This window comes from Melozone crissalis, unplaced genomic scaffold (genome assembly GCF_028551555.1).
Source record: "Melozone crissalis strain CALT ecotype California unplaced genomic scaffold, PUWL_Pcris_2 ptg000119l_1, whole genome shotgun sequence".
NCBI lineage: Eukaryota > Metazoa > Chordata > Aves > Passeriformes > Passerellidae > Melozone > Melozone crissalis.
The window spans coordinates 611,311-625,865 of record NW_026535895.1 but is presented as its reverse complement, the minus strand read 5'-3'; positions in this window follow the sequence as shown (position 1 = coordinate 625,865).

Here is a 14,555-nt window from a genome sequence, read left to right as displayed (position 1 = left end):
CAACACTGCGATTGTGTGCGCAGCTTGCCAACTGAGAGAAAACAGTACCTGACCACTCTGCTGCCTTTTCTATTCACATGAACATTCGATTGCAAGCTGTTTTGGACAACTTTCTTTCTCTTCTTGCAAAACACTCGGCAGACCTCCGTGCAGCCTCTAGAACACGATGGGAGATGTTTTTTGTGCTGGCACGGTTTCTCCTTGCCAGACAGAGTTGAAAAGCTTTTTGCTAAGATGTAGACGAGAAGAGAGGCTAAAGACGAAGGTACGGTGCTCTGCAGAGCTAAGCACAGCTCCCGGACCTCTTTCGGCAGAAGGCGCACACCGCAGAGCAGAGTGAGCGGCAGAATCGTCTTTGCGCGAAGAAGCAGCTTCTTCGTCTCCGGGAGCCGGAGAGAGCGGCAGCTTCGCAAAGGTGATGAAACAAGCTGTACAACACTGCGATTGTGTGCGCAGCTTGCCAACTGAGAGAAAACAGTACCTGACCACTCTCCTGCCTTTTGTAATCACATGAACATTCGATTGCAAGCTGTTTTGGACAACTTTCTTTCTCTTCTTGCAAAACACTCGGCAGACCTCCGTGCAGCCTCTAGAACACGATGGGAGATGTTTTTTGTGCTAGCACAGTTTCTCCTTGCCAGACAGAGTGGAAAAGCTTTTTGCTAAGATGTAGACGAGAAGAGAGGCTAAAGAAGCAGGTATGGTGCTCTGCAGAGCTAAGCACAGCTCCCGGGCCTCTTTCGGCAGAAGGCGCACACCGCAGAGCACTGTGAGCGGCAGAATCGTCTTTGCGCGAAGAAGCAGCTTCTTCGTCTCCGGGAGCCGGAGAGAGCGGCAGCTTCGCAAAGGTGATGAAACAAGCTGTACAACACTGCGATTGTGTGCGCAGCTTGCCAACTGAGAGAAAACAGTACCTGACCACTCTCCTGCCTTTTGTAATCACATGAACATTCGATTGCAAGCTGTTTTGGACAACTTTCTTTCTCTTCTTGCAAAACACTCGGCAGACCTCCGTGCAGCCTCTAGAACACGATGGGAGATGTTTTTTGTGCTGGCACGGTTTCTCCTTGCCAGACAGAGTTGAAAAGCTTTTTGCTAAGATGTAGACGAGAAGAGAGGCTAAAGACGAAGGTACGGTGCTCTGCAGAGCTAAGCACCGCTCCCGGACCTCTTTCGGCAGAAGGCGCACACCGCAGAGCACTGTGAGCGGCAGAATCGTCTTTGCGCGAAGAAGCAGCTTCTTCGTCTCCGGGAGCCGGAGAGAGCGGCAACTTCGCAAAGGTGATGAAACAAGCTGTACAACACTGCGATTGTGTGCGCAGCTTGCCAAGTGAGAGAAAACAGTACCTGACCACTCTCCTGCCTTTTCTATTCACATGAACATTCGATTGCAAGCTGTTTTGGACAACTTTCTTTCTCTTCTTGCAAAACACTCGGCAGACCTCCGTGCAGCCTCTAGAACACGATGGGAGATGTTTTTTGTGCTGGCACAGTTTCTCCTTGCCAGACAGAGTGGAAAAGCTTTTTGCTAAGATGTAGACGAGAAGAGAGGCTAAAGAAGCAGGTATGGTGCTCTGCAGAGCTAAGCACAGCTCCCGGGCCTCTTTCGGCAGAAGACACACACTGCAGAGCACAGTGAGCGGCAGAATCGTCTTTGCGCGAAGAAGCAGCTTCTTCGTCTCCGGGAGCCGGAGAGAGCGGCAACTTCGCAAAGGTGATGAAACAAGCTGTACAACACTGCGATTGTGTGCGCAGTTTGCCAAGTGAGAGAAAACAGTACCTGACCACTCTCCTGCCTTTTCTATTCACATGAACATTCGATTGCAAGCTGTTTTGGACAACTTTCTTTCTCTTCTTGCAAAACACTCGGCAGACCTCCGTGCAGCCTCTAGAACACGATGGGAGATGTTTTCTGTGCTGGCACAGTTTCTCCTTGCCAGACAGAGTGGAAAAGCTTTTTGCTAAGATGTAGACGAGAAGAGAGGCTAAAGACGAAGGTACGGTGCTCTGCAGAGCTAAGCACCGCTCCCGGACCTCTTTCGGCAGAAGCCGCACACCGCAGAGCACTGTGAGCAGCAGAATCGTCTTTGCGCAAAGAAGCAGCTTCTTCGTCTCCGGGAGCCGGAGAGAGCGGCAACTTGGCAAAGGTGATGAAACAAGCTGTACAACACTGCGATTGTGTGCGCAGCTTGCCAAGTGAGAGAAAACAGTACCTGACCACTCTCCTGCCTTTTCTATTCACATGAACATTCGATTGCAAGCTGTTTTGGACAACTTTCTTTCTCTTCTTGCAAAACACTCGGCAGACCTCCGTGCAGCCTCTAGAACACGATGGGAGATGTTTTCTGTGCAGGCACAGCTTCTCCTTGCCAGACAGAGTGGAAAAGCTTTTTGCTAAGATGTAGACGAGAAGAGAGGCTAAAGACGAAGGTACGGTGCTCTGCAGAGCTAAGCACCGCTCCCGGACCTCTTTCGGCAGAAGGCGCACACCGCAGAGCAGAGTGAGCGGCAGAATCGTCTTTGCGCGAAGAAGCAGCTTCTTCGTCTCCGGGAGCCGGAGAGAGCGGCAGCTTGGCAAAGGTGATGAAACAAGCTGTACAACACTGCGATTGTGTGCGCAGTTTGCCAACAGAGAGAAAACAGTACCTGTCAACTCTCCTGCCTTTTCTATTCACATGAACATTCGATTGCAAGCTGTTTTGGACAACTTTCTTTCTCTTCTTGCAAAACACTCGGCAGACTTCCGTGCAGCCTCTAGAACACGATGGGAGATGTTTTCTGTGCTGGCACAGTTTCTCCTTGCCAGACAGATTGGAAAAGCTTTTTGCTAAGATGTAGACGAGAAGAGAGGCTAAAGAATCAGGTATGGTGCTCTGCAGAGCTAAGCACAGCTCCCGGGCCTCTTTCGGCAGAAGGCGCACACCGCAGAGCACTGTGAGCGGCAGAATCGTCTTTGCGCGAAGAAGCAGCTTCTTCGTCTCCGGGAGCCGGAGAGAGCGGCAGCGTCGCAAAGGTGATGAAACAAGCTGTACAACACTGCGATTGTGTGCGCAGCTTGCCAACTGAGAGAAAACAGTACCTGACCACTCTCCTGCCTTTTGTAATCACATGAACATTCGATTGCAAGCTGTTTTGGACAACTTTCTTTCTCTTCTTGCAAAACACTCGGCAGACCTCCGTGCAGCCTCTAGAACACGATGGGAGATGTTTTTTGTGCTGGCACGGTTTCTCCTTGCCAGACAGAGTTGAAAAGGTTTTTGCTAAGATGTAGACGAGAAGAGAGGCTAAAGACGAAGGTACGGTGCTCTGCAGAGCTAAGCACCGCTCCCGGACCTCTTTCGGCAGAAGGCGCACACCGCAGAGCACTGTGAGCGGCAGAATCGTCTTTGCGCGAAGAAGCAGCTTCTTCGTCTCCGGGAGCCGGAGAGAGCGGCAGCTTCGCAAAGGTGATGAAACAAGCTGTACAACACTGCGATTGTGTGCGCAGCTTGCCAAGTGAGAGAAAACAGTACCTGACCACTCTCCTGCCTTTTCTATTCACATGAACATTCGATTGCAAGCTGTTTTGGACAACTTTCTTTCTCTTCTTGCAAAACACTCGGCAGACCTCCGTGCAGCCTCTAGAACACGATGGGAGATTTTTTTTGTGCTGGCACAGTTTCTCCTTGCCAGACAGAGTGGAAAAGCTTTTTGCTAAGATGTAGACGAGAAGAGAGGCTAAAGAAGCAGGTATGGTGCTCTGCAGAGCTAAGCACAGCTCCCGGGCCTCTTTCGGCAGAAGACACACACTGGAGAGCACAGTGAGCGGCAGAATCGTCTTTGCGCGAAGAAGCAGCTTCTTCGTCTCCGGGAGCCGGAGAGAGCGGCAACTTCGCAAAGGTGATGAAACAAGCTGTACAACACTGCGATTGTGTGCGCAGTTTGCCAAGTGAGAGAAAACAGTACCTGACCACTCTCCTGCCTTTTCTATTCACATGAACATTCGATTGCAAGCTGTTTTGGACAACTTTCTTTCTCTTCTTGCAAAACACTCGGCAGACCTTCGTGCAGCCTCTAGAACACGATGGGAGATGTTTTCTGTGCTGGCACAGTTTCTCCTTGCCAGACAGAGTGGAAAAGCTTTTTGCTAAGATGTAGACGAGAAGAGAGGCTAAAGACGAAGGTACGGTGCTCTGCAGAGCTAAGCACCGCTCCCGGACCTCTTTCGGCAGAAGCCGCACACCGCAGAGCACTGTGAGCAGCAGAATCGTCTTTGCGCGAAGAAGCAGCTTCTTCGTCTCCGGGAGCCGGAGAGAGCGGCAACTTCGCAAAGGTGATGAAACAAGCTGTACAACACTGCGATTGTGTGCGCAGCTTGCCAACTGAGAGAAAACAGTACCTGACCACTCTCCTGCCTTTTCTATTCACATGAACATTCGATTGCAAGCTGTTTTGGACAACTTTCTTTCTCTTCTTGCAAAACACTCGGCAGACCTCCGTGCAGCCTCTAGAACACGATGGGAGATGTTTTCTGTGCTGGCACAGCTTCTCCTTGCCAGACGGAGTGGAAAAGCTTTTTGCTAAGATGTAGACGAGAAGAGAGGCTAAAGACGAAGGTACGGTGCTCTGCAGAGCTAAGCACAGCTCCCGGACCTCTTTCGGCAGAAGGCGCACACCGCAGAGCAGAGTGAGCGGCAGAATCGTCTTTGCGCGAAGAAGCAGCTTCTTCGTCTCCGGGAGCCGGAGAGAGCGGCAACTTGGCAAAGGTGATGAAACAAGCTGTACAACACTGCGATTGTGTGCGCAGTTTGCCAACAGAGAGAAAACAGTACCTGACAACTCTCCTGCCTTTTTTTTTCACATGAACATTCGATTGCAAGCTGTTTTGGACAACTTTCTTTCTCTTCTTGCAAAACACTCGGCAGACTTCCGTGCAGCCTCTAGAACACGATGGGAGATGTTTTCTGTGCTGGCACAGTTTCTCCTTGCCAGACAGAGTGAAAAAGGTATTTGCTAAGATGTAGACGAGAAGAGAGGCTAAAGACGAAGGTACGGTGCTCTGCAGAGCTAAGCACCGCTCCCGGACCTCTTTCGGCAGAAGGCGCACACCGCAGAGCAGAGTGAGCGGCAGAATCGTCTTTGCGCGAAGAAGCAGCTTCTTCGTCTCCGGGAGCCGGAGAGTGCGGCAACTTGGCAAAGGTGATGAAACAAGCTGTACAACACTGCGATTGTGTGCGCAGTTTGCCAACTGAGAGAAAACAGTACCTGACCACTCTCCTGCCTTTTGTAATCACATGAACATTCGATTGCAAGCTGTTTTGGACAACTTTCTTTCTCTTCTTGCAAAACACTCGGCAGACCTCCGTGCAGCCTCTAGAACACGATGGGAGATGTTTTCTGTGCTGGCACAGTTTCTCCTTGCCAGACAGAGTGAAAAAGGTTTTTGCTAAGATGTAGACGAGAAGAGAGGCTAAAGACGAAGGTACGGTGCTCTGCAGAGCTAAGCACCGCTCCCGGACCTCTTTCGGCAGACGGCGCACACCGCAGAGCACTGTGAGCGGCAGAATCGTCTTTGCGCGAAGAAGCAGCTTCTTCGTCTCCGGGAGCCGGAGAGAGCGGCAACTTCGCAAAGGTGATGAAACAAGCTGTACAACACTGCGATTGTGTGCGCAGCTTGCCAACTGAGAGAAAACAGTACCTGACCACTCTCCTGCCTTTTCTATTCACATGAACATTCGATTGCAAGCTGTTTTGGACAACTTTCTTTCTCTTCTTGCAAAACACTTGGCAGACCTGCGTGCAGCCTCTAGAACACGATGGGGGATGTTTTTTGTGCTGGCACAGTTTCTCCTTGCCAGACAGAGTGGAAAAGCTTTTTGCTAAGATGTAGACGAGAAGAGAGGCTAAAGAAGCGGGTATGGTGCTCTGCAGAGCTAAGCACAGCTCCCGGGCCTCTTTCGGCAGAAGGCGCACACCGCAGAGCACTGTGAGCGGCAGAATCGTCTTTGCGCGAAGAAGCAGCTTCTTCGTCTCCGGGAGCCGGAGAGAGCGGCAACTTCGCAAAGGTGATGAAACAAGCTGTACAACACTGCGATTGTGTGCGCAGCTTGCCAACTGAGAGAAAACAGTACCTGACCACTCTGCTGCCTTTTCTATTCACATGAACATTCGATTGCAAGCTGTTTTGGACAACTTTCTTTCTCTTCTTGCAAAACACTCGGCAGGCCTCCGTGCAGCCTCTAGAACACGATGGGAGATGTTTTCTGTGCTGGCACAGTTTCTCCTTGCCAGACAGAGTGGAAAAGCTTTTTGCTAAGATGTAGACGAGAAGAGAGGCTAAAGACGAAGGTACGGTGCTCTGCAGAGCTAAGCACCGCTCCCGGACCTCTTTCGGCAGAAGGCGCACACCGCAGAGCACTGTGAACGGCAGAATCGTCTTTGCGCGAAGAAGCAGCTTCTTCGTCTCCGGAAGCCGGAGAGAGCGGCAACTTCGCAAAGGTGATGAAACAAGCTTGCAACACTGTGATTGTGTGCGCAGCTTGCCAACTGAGAGAAAACAGTCCGTGACCACTCTCCTGCCTTTTCTATTCACATGAACATTCGATTGGAAGCTTTTTTGGACAACGTTCTTTCTCTTCCTGCAAAACACTCGGCAGACCTCCGTGCAGCCTCTAGAACACGATGGGAGATGTTTTCTGTGCTGGCACAGTTTCTCCTTGCCAGACAGAGTGGAAAAGCTTTTTGCTAAGATGTAGACGAGAAGAGAGGCTAAAGACGAAGGTACGGTGCTCTGCAGAGCTAAGCACCGCGCCGGACGTCTTTCGGCAGAAGGCGCACACCGCAGAGCACTGTGAGCGGCAGAATCGTCTTTGCGCGAAGAAGCAGCTTCTTCGTCTCCGGGAGCCGGAGAGAGCGGCAACTTCGCAAAGGTGATGAAACAAGCTGTACAACACTGCGATTGTGTGCGCAGCTTGCCAAGTGAGAGAAAACAGTACCTGACCACTCTCCTGCCTTTTCTATTCACATGAACATTCGATTGCAAGCTGTTTTGGACAACTTTCTTTCTCTTCTTGCAAAACACTCGGCAGACCTCCGTGCAGCCTCTAGAACACGATGGGAGATGTTTTCTGTGTTGGCACAGTTTCTCCTTGCCAGACAGAGTGGAAAAGCTTTTTGCTAAGATGTAGACGAGAAGAGAGGCTAAAGACGAAGGTACGGTGCTCTGCAGAGCTAAGCACCGCTCCGGGACTTCTTTCGGCAGAAGGCGCACACCGCAGAGCAGAGTGAGCGGCAGAATCGTCTTTGCGCGAAGAAGCGGCTTCTTCATCTCCGGGAGCCGGAGAGAGCGGCAACTTCGCAAAGGTGATGAAACAAGCTGTACAACACTGCGATTGTGTGCGCAGTTTGCCAACTGAGAGAAAACAGTACCTGACCACTCTCCTGCCTTTTCTATTCACATGAACATTCGATTGCAAGCTGTTTTGGACAACTTTCTTTCTCTTCTTGCAAAACACTCGGCAGACCTCCGTGCAGCCTCTAGAACACGATGGGAGATGTTTTCTGTGCTGGCACAGTTTCTCCTTGCCAGACAGAGTGGAAAAGCTTTTTGCTAAGATGTAGACGAGAAGAGAGGCTAAAGAAGCAGGTATGGTGCTCTGCAGAGCTAAGCACAGCTCCCGGGCCTCTTTCGGCAGAAGGCGCACACCGCAGAGCACTGTGAGCGGCAGAATCGTCTTTGCGCGAAGATGCAGCTTCTTCGTCTTCGGGAGCCGGAGAGAGCGGCAACTTGGCAAAGGTGATGAAACAAGCTGTACAACACTGCGATTGTGTGCGCAGCTTGCCAACTGAGAGAAAACAGTACCTGACCACTCTCTTGCCTTTTCTATTCACATGAACATTCGATTGCAAGCTGTTTTGGACAACTTTCTTTCTCTTCTTGCAAAACACTCGGCAGACCTGCGTGCAGCCTCTAGAACACGATGGGAGATGTTTTTTGTGCTGGCACAGTTTCTCCTTGCCAGACAGAGTGGAAAAGCTTTTTGCTAAGATGTAGACAAGAATAGAGGCTAAAGAAGCAGGTATGGTTCTCTGCAGAGCTAAGCACAGCTCCCGGGCGTCTTTCGGCAGAAGGCGCACACCGCAGAGCACTGTGAGCGGCAGAATCGTCTTTGCGCGAAGAAGCAGCTTCTTCGTCTCCGGGAGCCGGAGAGAGCGGCAACTTCGCAAAGGTGATGAAACAAGCTGTACAACACTGCGATTGTGTGCGCAGCTTGCCAACTGAGAGAAAACAGTACCTGACCACTCTCCTGCCTTTTCTATTCACATGAACATTCGATTGCAAGCTGTTTTGGACAACTTTCTTTCTCTTCTTGCAAAACACTCGGCAGACCTCCGTGCAGCCTCTAGAACACGATGGGAGATGTTTTCTGTGCTGGCACAGTTTCTCCTTGCCAGACAGAGTGGAAAAGCTTTTTGCTAAGATGTAGACGAGAAGAGAGGCTAAAGACGAAGGTACGGTGCTCTGCAGAGCAAAGCACCACTCCCACACCTCTTTCGGCAGAAGGCGCACACTGCAGAGCACTGTGAGTGGCAGAATCGTCTTTGCGCGAAGAAGCAGCTTCTTCGTCTCCGGGAGCCGGAGAGAGCGGCAACTTCGCAAAGGTGATGAAACAAGCCGTACAACACTGCGATTGTGTGCGCAGCTTGCCAACTGAGAGAAAACAGTACCTGACCACTCTCCTGCCTTTTCTATTCACATGAACATTCGATTGCAAGCTGTTTTGGACAACTTTCTTTCTCTTCTTGCAAAACACTCGGCAGACCTCCGTGCAGCCTCTAGAAGACGATGGGAGATGTTTTCTGTGCTGGCACAGTTTCTCCTTGCCAGACAGAGTGGAAAAGCTTTTTGCTAAGATGTAGACGAGAAGAGAGGCTAAAGACGAAGGTACGGTGCTCTGCAGAGCAAAGCACCGCTCCCGGACCTCTTTCGGCAGAAGGCGAACACTGCAGAGCACTGTGAGCGGCAGAATCGTCTTTGCGCGAAGAAGCAGCATCTTCGTCTCCGGGAGCCGGAGAGAGCGGCAACTTCGCAAAGGTGATGAAACAAGCTGTACAACACTGCGATTGTGTGCGCAGCTTGCCAACTGAGAGAAAACAGTACCTGACCACTCTCCTGCCTTTTCTATTCACATGAACATTCGATTGCAAGCTGTTTTGGACAACTTTCTTTCTCTTCTTGCAAAACACTCGGCAGACCTCCGTGCAGCTTCTAGAAAACGATGGGAGATGTTTTCTGTGCTGGCAAAGTTTCTCCTTGCCAGACAGAATGGAAAAGCTTTTTGCTAAGATGTAGACGAGAAGAGAGGCTAAAGACGAAGGTACGGTGCTCTGCAGAGCTAAGCACCGCTCCCGGACCTCTTTCTGCAGAAGGCGCACACCGCAGAGCACTGTGAGCGGCAGAATCGTCTTTGCGCGAAGAAGCAGCTTCTTCGTCTCCGGGAGCCGGAGAGAGCGGCAGCTTCGCAAAGGTGATGAAACAAGCTGTACAACACTGCGATTGTGTGCGCAGCTTGCCAAGTGAGAGAAAACAGTACCTGACCACTCTCCTGCCTTTTCTATTCACATGAACATTCGATTGCAAGCTGTTTTGGACAACATTCTTTCTCTTCTTGCAAAACACTCGGCAGACCTCCGTGCAGCCTCTAGAAGACGATGGGAGATGTTTTTTATGCTGGCACAGTTTCTCCTTGCCAGACAGAGTGGAAAAGCTTTTTGCTAAGATGTAGATGAGAAGAGAGGCTAAAGAAGCAGGTATGGTGCTCTGCAGAGCTAAGCACAGCTCCCGGGCCTCTTTCGGCAGAAGACACACACTGCAGAGCAGAGTGAGCGGCAGAATCGTCTTTGGGCGAAGAAGCCGCTTCTTCGTCTCCGGGAGCCGGAGAGAGCGGCAACTTGGCAAAGGTGATGAAACAAGCTGTACAACACTGCGATTGTGTGCGCAGCTTGCCAACTGAGAGAAAACAGTACCTGACCACTCTGCTGCCTTTTCTATTCACATGAACATTCGATTGCAAGCTGTTTTGGACAACTTTCTTTCTCTTCTTGCAAAACACTCGGCAGACCTCCGTGCAGCCTCTAGAACACGATGGGAGATGTTTTCTGTGCTGGCACAGTTTCTCCTTGCCAGACAGAGTGGAAAAGCTTTTTGCTAAGATGTAGACGAGAAGAGAGGCTAAAGACGAAGGTACGGTGCTCTGCAGAGCAAAGCACCGCTCCCGGACCTCTTTCGGCAGAAGGCGCACACCGCAGAGCACAGTGAGCGGCAGAATCGTCTTTGCGCGAAGAAGCAGCTTCTTCGTCTCCGGGAGCCGGAGAGAGCGGCAACTTGGCAAAGGTGATGAAACAAGCTGTACAACACTGCGATTGTGTGCGCAGCTTGCCAACTGAGAGAAAACAGTACCTGACCACTCTCCTGCCTTTTGTAATCTCATGAACATTCGATTGCAAGCTGTTTTGGACAACTTTCTTTCTCTTCTTGCAAAACACTCGGGAGGCCTCTGTGCAGCCTCTAGAACACGATGGGAGATGTTTTCTGTGCTGGCACAGTTTCTCCATGCCAGACAGAGTGGAAAAGCTTTTTGCTAAGATGTAGACGAGAAGAGAGGCTAAAGACGAAGGTACGGTGCTCTGCAGAGCTAAGCACCGCTCCCGGACCTCTTTCGGCAGAAGGCGCACACCGCAGAGCACTGTGAGCGGCAGAATCGTCTTTGCGCGAAGAAGCAGCTTCTTCGTCTCCGGGAGCCGGAGAGAGCGGCAACTTCGCAAAGGTGATGAAACAAGCTGTACAACACTGCGATTGTGTGCGCAGTTTGCCAACTGAGAGAAAACAGTACCTGACCACTCTGCTGCCTTTTCTATTCACATGAACATTCGATTGCAAGCTGTTTTGGACAACTTTCTTTCTCTTCTTGCAAAACACTCGGCAGACCTCCGTGCAGCCTCTAGAACACGATGGGAGATGTTTTTTGTGCTGGCACAGTTTCTCCTTGCCAGACAGAGTGGAAAAGCTTTTTGCTAAGATGTAGACGAGAAGAGAGGCTAAAGACGAAGGTACGGTGCTCTGCAGAGCTAAGCACCGCTCCCGGGCCTCTTTCCGCAGAAGGCGCACACTGCAGAGCACTATGAGCGGCAGAATCGTCTTTGCGCGAAGAAGCAGCTTCTTCGTCTCCGGGAGCCGGAGAGAGCGGCAACTTCGCAAAGGTGATGAAACAAGCTGTACAACACTGCGATTGTGTGCGCAGCTTGCCAAGTGAGAGAAAACAGTACCTGACCACTCTCCTGCCTTTTGTAATCACATGAACATTCGATTGCAAGCTGTTTTGGACAACTTTCTTTCTCTTCTTGCAAAACACTCGGGAGGCCTCTGTGCAGCCTCTAGAACACGATGGGAGATGTTTTCTGTGCTGGCACAGTTTCTCCATGCCAGACAGAGTGGAAAAGCTTTTTGCTAAGATGTAGACGAGAAGAGAGGCTAAAGACGAAGGTACGGTGCTCTGCAGAGCTAAGCACAGCTCCCGGACGTGTTTCGGCAGAAGGCGCACACCGCAGAGCACTGTGAGCGGCAGAATCGTCTTTGCGCGAAGAAGCAGCTTCTTCGTCTCCGGGAGCCGGAGAGAGTGGCAACTTCGCAAAGGTGATGAAACAAGTTGTACAACACTGCGATTGTGTGCGCAGCTTGCCAACTGAGAGAAAACAGTACCTGACCACTCTCCTGCCTTTTGTAATCACATGAACATTCGATTGCAAGCTGTTTTGGACAACTTTCTTTCTCTTCTTGCAAAACACTCGGCACACCTGCGTGCAGCCTCTAGAACACGATGGGAGATGTTTTTTGTGCTGGCACAGTTTCTCCTTGCCAGACAGAGTGGAAAAGCTTTTTGCTAAGATGTAGACGAGAAGAGAGGCTAAAGACGAAGGTACGGTGCTCTGCAGAGCTAAGCACCGCTCCCGGGCCTCTTTCGGCAGAAGGCGCACACTGCAGAGCACTATGAGCGGCAGAATCGTCTTTGCGCGAAGAAGCAGCTTCTTCGTCTCCGGGAGCCGGAGAGAGCGGCAACTTCGCAAAGGTGATGAAACAAGCTGTACAACACTGCGATTGTGTGCGCAGCTTGCCAACTGAGAGAAAACAGTACCTGACCACTCTCCTGCCTTTTGTAATCACATGAACATTCGATTGCAAGCTGTTTTGGACAACTTTCTTTCTCTTCTTGCAAAACACTCGGCAGACCTCCGTGCAGCCTCTAGAACACGATGGGAGATGTTTTCTGTGCTGGCACAGTTTCTCCTTGCCAGACAGAGTGGAAAAGCTTTTTGCTAAGATGTAGACGAGAAGAGAGGCTAAAGACGAAGGTACGGTGCTCTGCAGAGCTAAGCACCGCTCCCGGACCTCTTTCGGCAGAAGGCGCACACCGCAGAGCACTGTGAGCGGCAGAATCGTCTTTGGGCGAAAAAGCAGCTTCTTCCTCTCCGGGAGCCGGAGAGAGCGGCAACTTGGCAAAAGTGATGAAACAAGCTGTACAACACTGCAATTGTGTGCGCAGTTTGTTAACTGAGAGAAAACAGTACCTGACCACTCTCCTGCCTTTTCTATTCACATGAACATTCGATTGCAAGCTGTTTTGGACAACTTTCTTTCTCTTCTTGCAAAACACTCGGCAGACCTCCGTGCAGCCTCTAGAACACGATGGGAGATGTTTTCTGTGCTGTCACAGTTTCTCCTTGCCAGACAGATTGGAAAAGCTTTTTGTAAAGATGTAGACGAGAAGAGAGGCTAAAGACGAAGGTACGGTGCTCTGCAGAGCTAAGCACAGCTCCCGGGCCTCTTTCGGCAGAAGGCGCACACCGCAGAGCACTGTGAGCGGCAGAATCATCTTTGCGCGAAGAAGCCGCTTCTTCGTCTCCGGGAGCCGGAGAGAGCGGCAGCTTCGCAAAGGTGATGAAACAAGCTGTAGAACTCTGCGAATGTGTGCGCAGCTTGCCAACTGAGAGAAAACAGTACCTGACCACTCTCCTGCCTTTTCCAATCACATGAACATTCGATTGCAAGCTGTTTTGGACAACTTTCTTTCTCTTCTTGCAAAACACTCGGCACACCTGCGTGCAGCCTCTAGAACACGATGGGAGATGTTTTCTGTGCTGGCACAGTTTCTCCTTGCCAGACAGAGTGGAAAAGCTTTTTGCTAAGATGTAGACGAGAAGAGAGGCTAAAGAAGCAGGTATGGTGCTCTGCAGAGCTAAGCACAGCTCCCGGGCCTCTTTCGGCAGAAGGCGCACACCGCAGAGCACTGTGAGCGGCAGAATCGTCTTTGCGCGAAGAAGCAGCTTCTTCGTCTCCGGGAGCCGGAGAGAGCGGCAACTTCGCAAAGGTGATGAAACAAGCTGTACAACACTGCGATTGTGTGCGCAGTTTGCCAACTGAGAGAAAACAGTACCTGACCACTCTCCTGCCTTTTCTATTCACATGAACATTCGATTGCAAGCTGTTTTGGACAACTTTCTTGCTCTTCTTGCAAAACACTCGGCAGACCTGCGTGCAGCCTCTAGAACACGATGGGAGATGTTTTCTGTGCTGGCACAGTTTCTCCTTGCCAGACAGAGTGGAAAAGCTTTTTGCTAAGATGTAGACGAGAAGAGAGGCTAAAGACGGAGGTACGGTGCTCTGCAGAGCTAAGCACCGCTCCCGGACCTCTTTCGGCAGAAGGCGCACACCGCAGAGCACTGTGAGCGGCAGAATCGTCTTTGCGCGAAGAAGCAGCTTCATCCTCTCCGGGAGCCGGAGAGAGCGGCAACTTCGCAAAGGTGATGAAACAAGCTGTACAACACTGCGATTGTGTGCGCAGCTTGCCAACTGAGAGAAAACAGTACCTGACCACTCTCCTGCCTTTTGTAATCACATGAACATTCGATTGCAAGCTGTTTTGGACAACTTTCTTTCTCTTCTTGCAAAACACTCGGCAGACCTCCGTGCAGCCTCTAGAACACGATGCGAGATGTTTTCTGTGCTGGCACAGTTTCTCCTTGCCAGACAGAGTGGAAAAGCTTTTTGCTAAGATGTAGACGAGAAGAGAGGCTAAAGACGAAGGTACGGTGCTCTGCAGAGCTAAGCACCGCTCCCGGGCCTCTTTCGGCAGAAGGCGCACACCGCAGAGCACTGTGAGCGGCAGAATCGTCTTTGCGCGAAGAAGCAGCTTCTTCGTCTCCGGGAGCCGGAGAGAGCGGCAACTTCGCAAAGGTGATGAAACAAGCTGTACAACACTGCGATTGTGTGCGCAGTTTGCCAAGTGAGAGAAAACAGTACCTGACCACTCTCCTGCCTTTTCTATTCACATGAACATTCGATTGGAAGCTGTTTTGGACAACTTTCTTTCTCTTCTTGCAAAACACTCGGCAGACCTGCGTGCAGCCTCTAGAACACGATGGGAGATGTTTTTTGTGCTGGCACAGTTTCTCCTTGCCAGACAGAGTGGAAAAGCTTTTTGCTAAGATGTAGACGAGAAGAGAGGCTAAAGAAGCAGGTA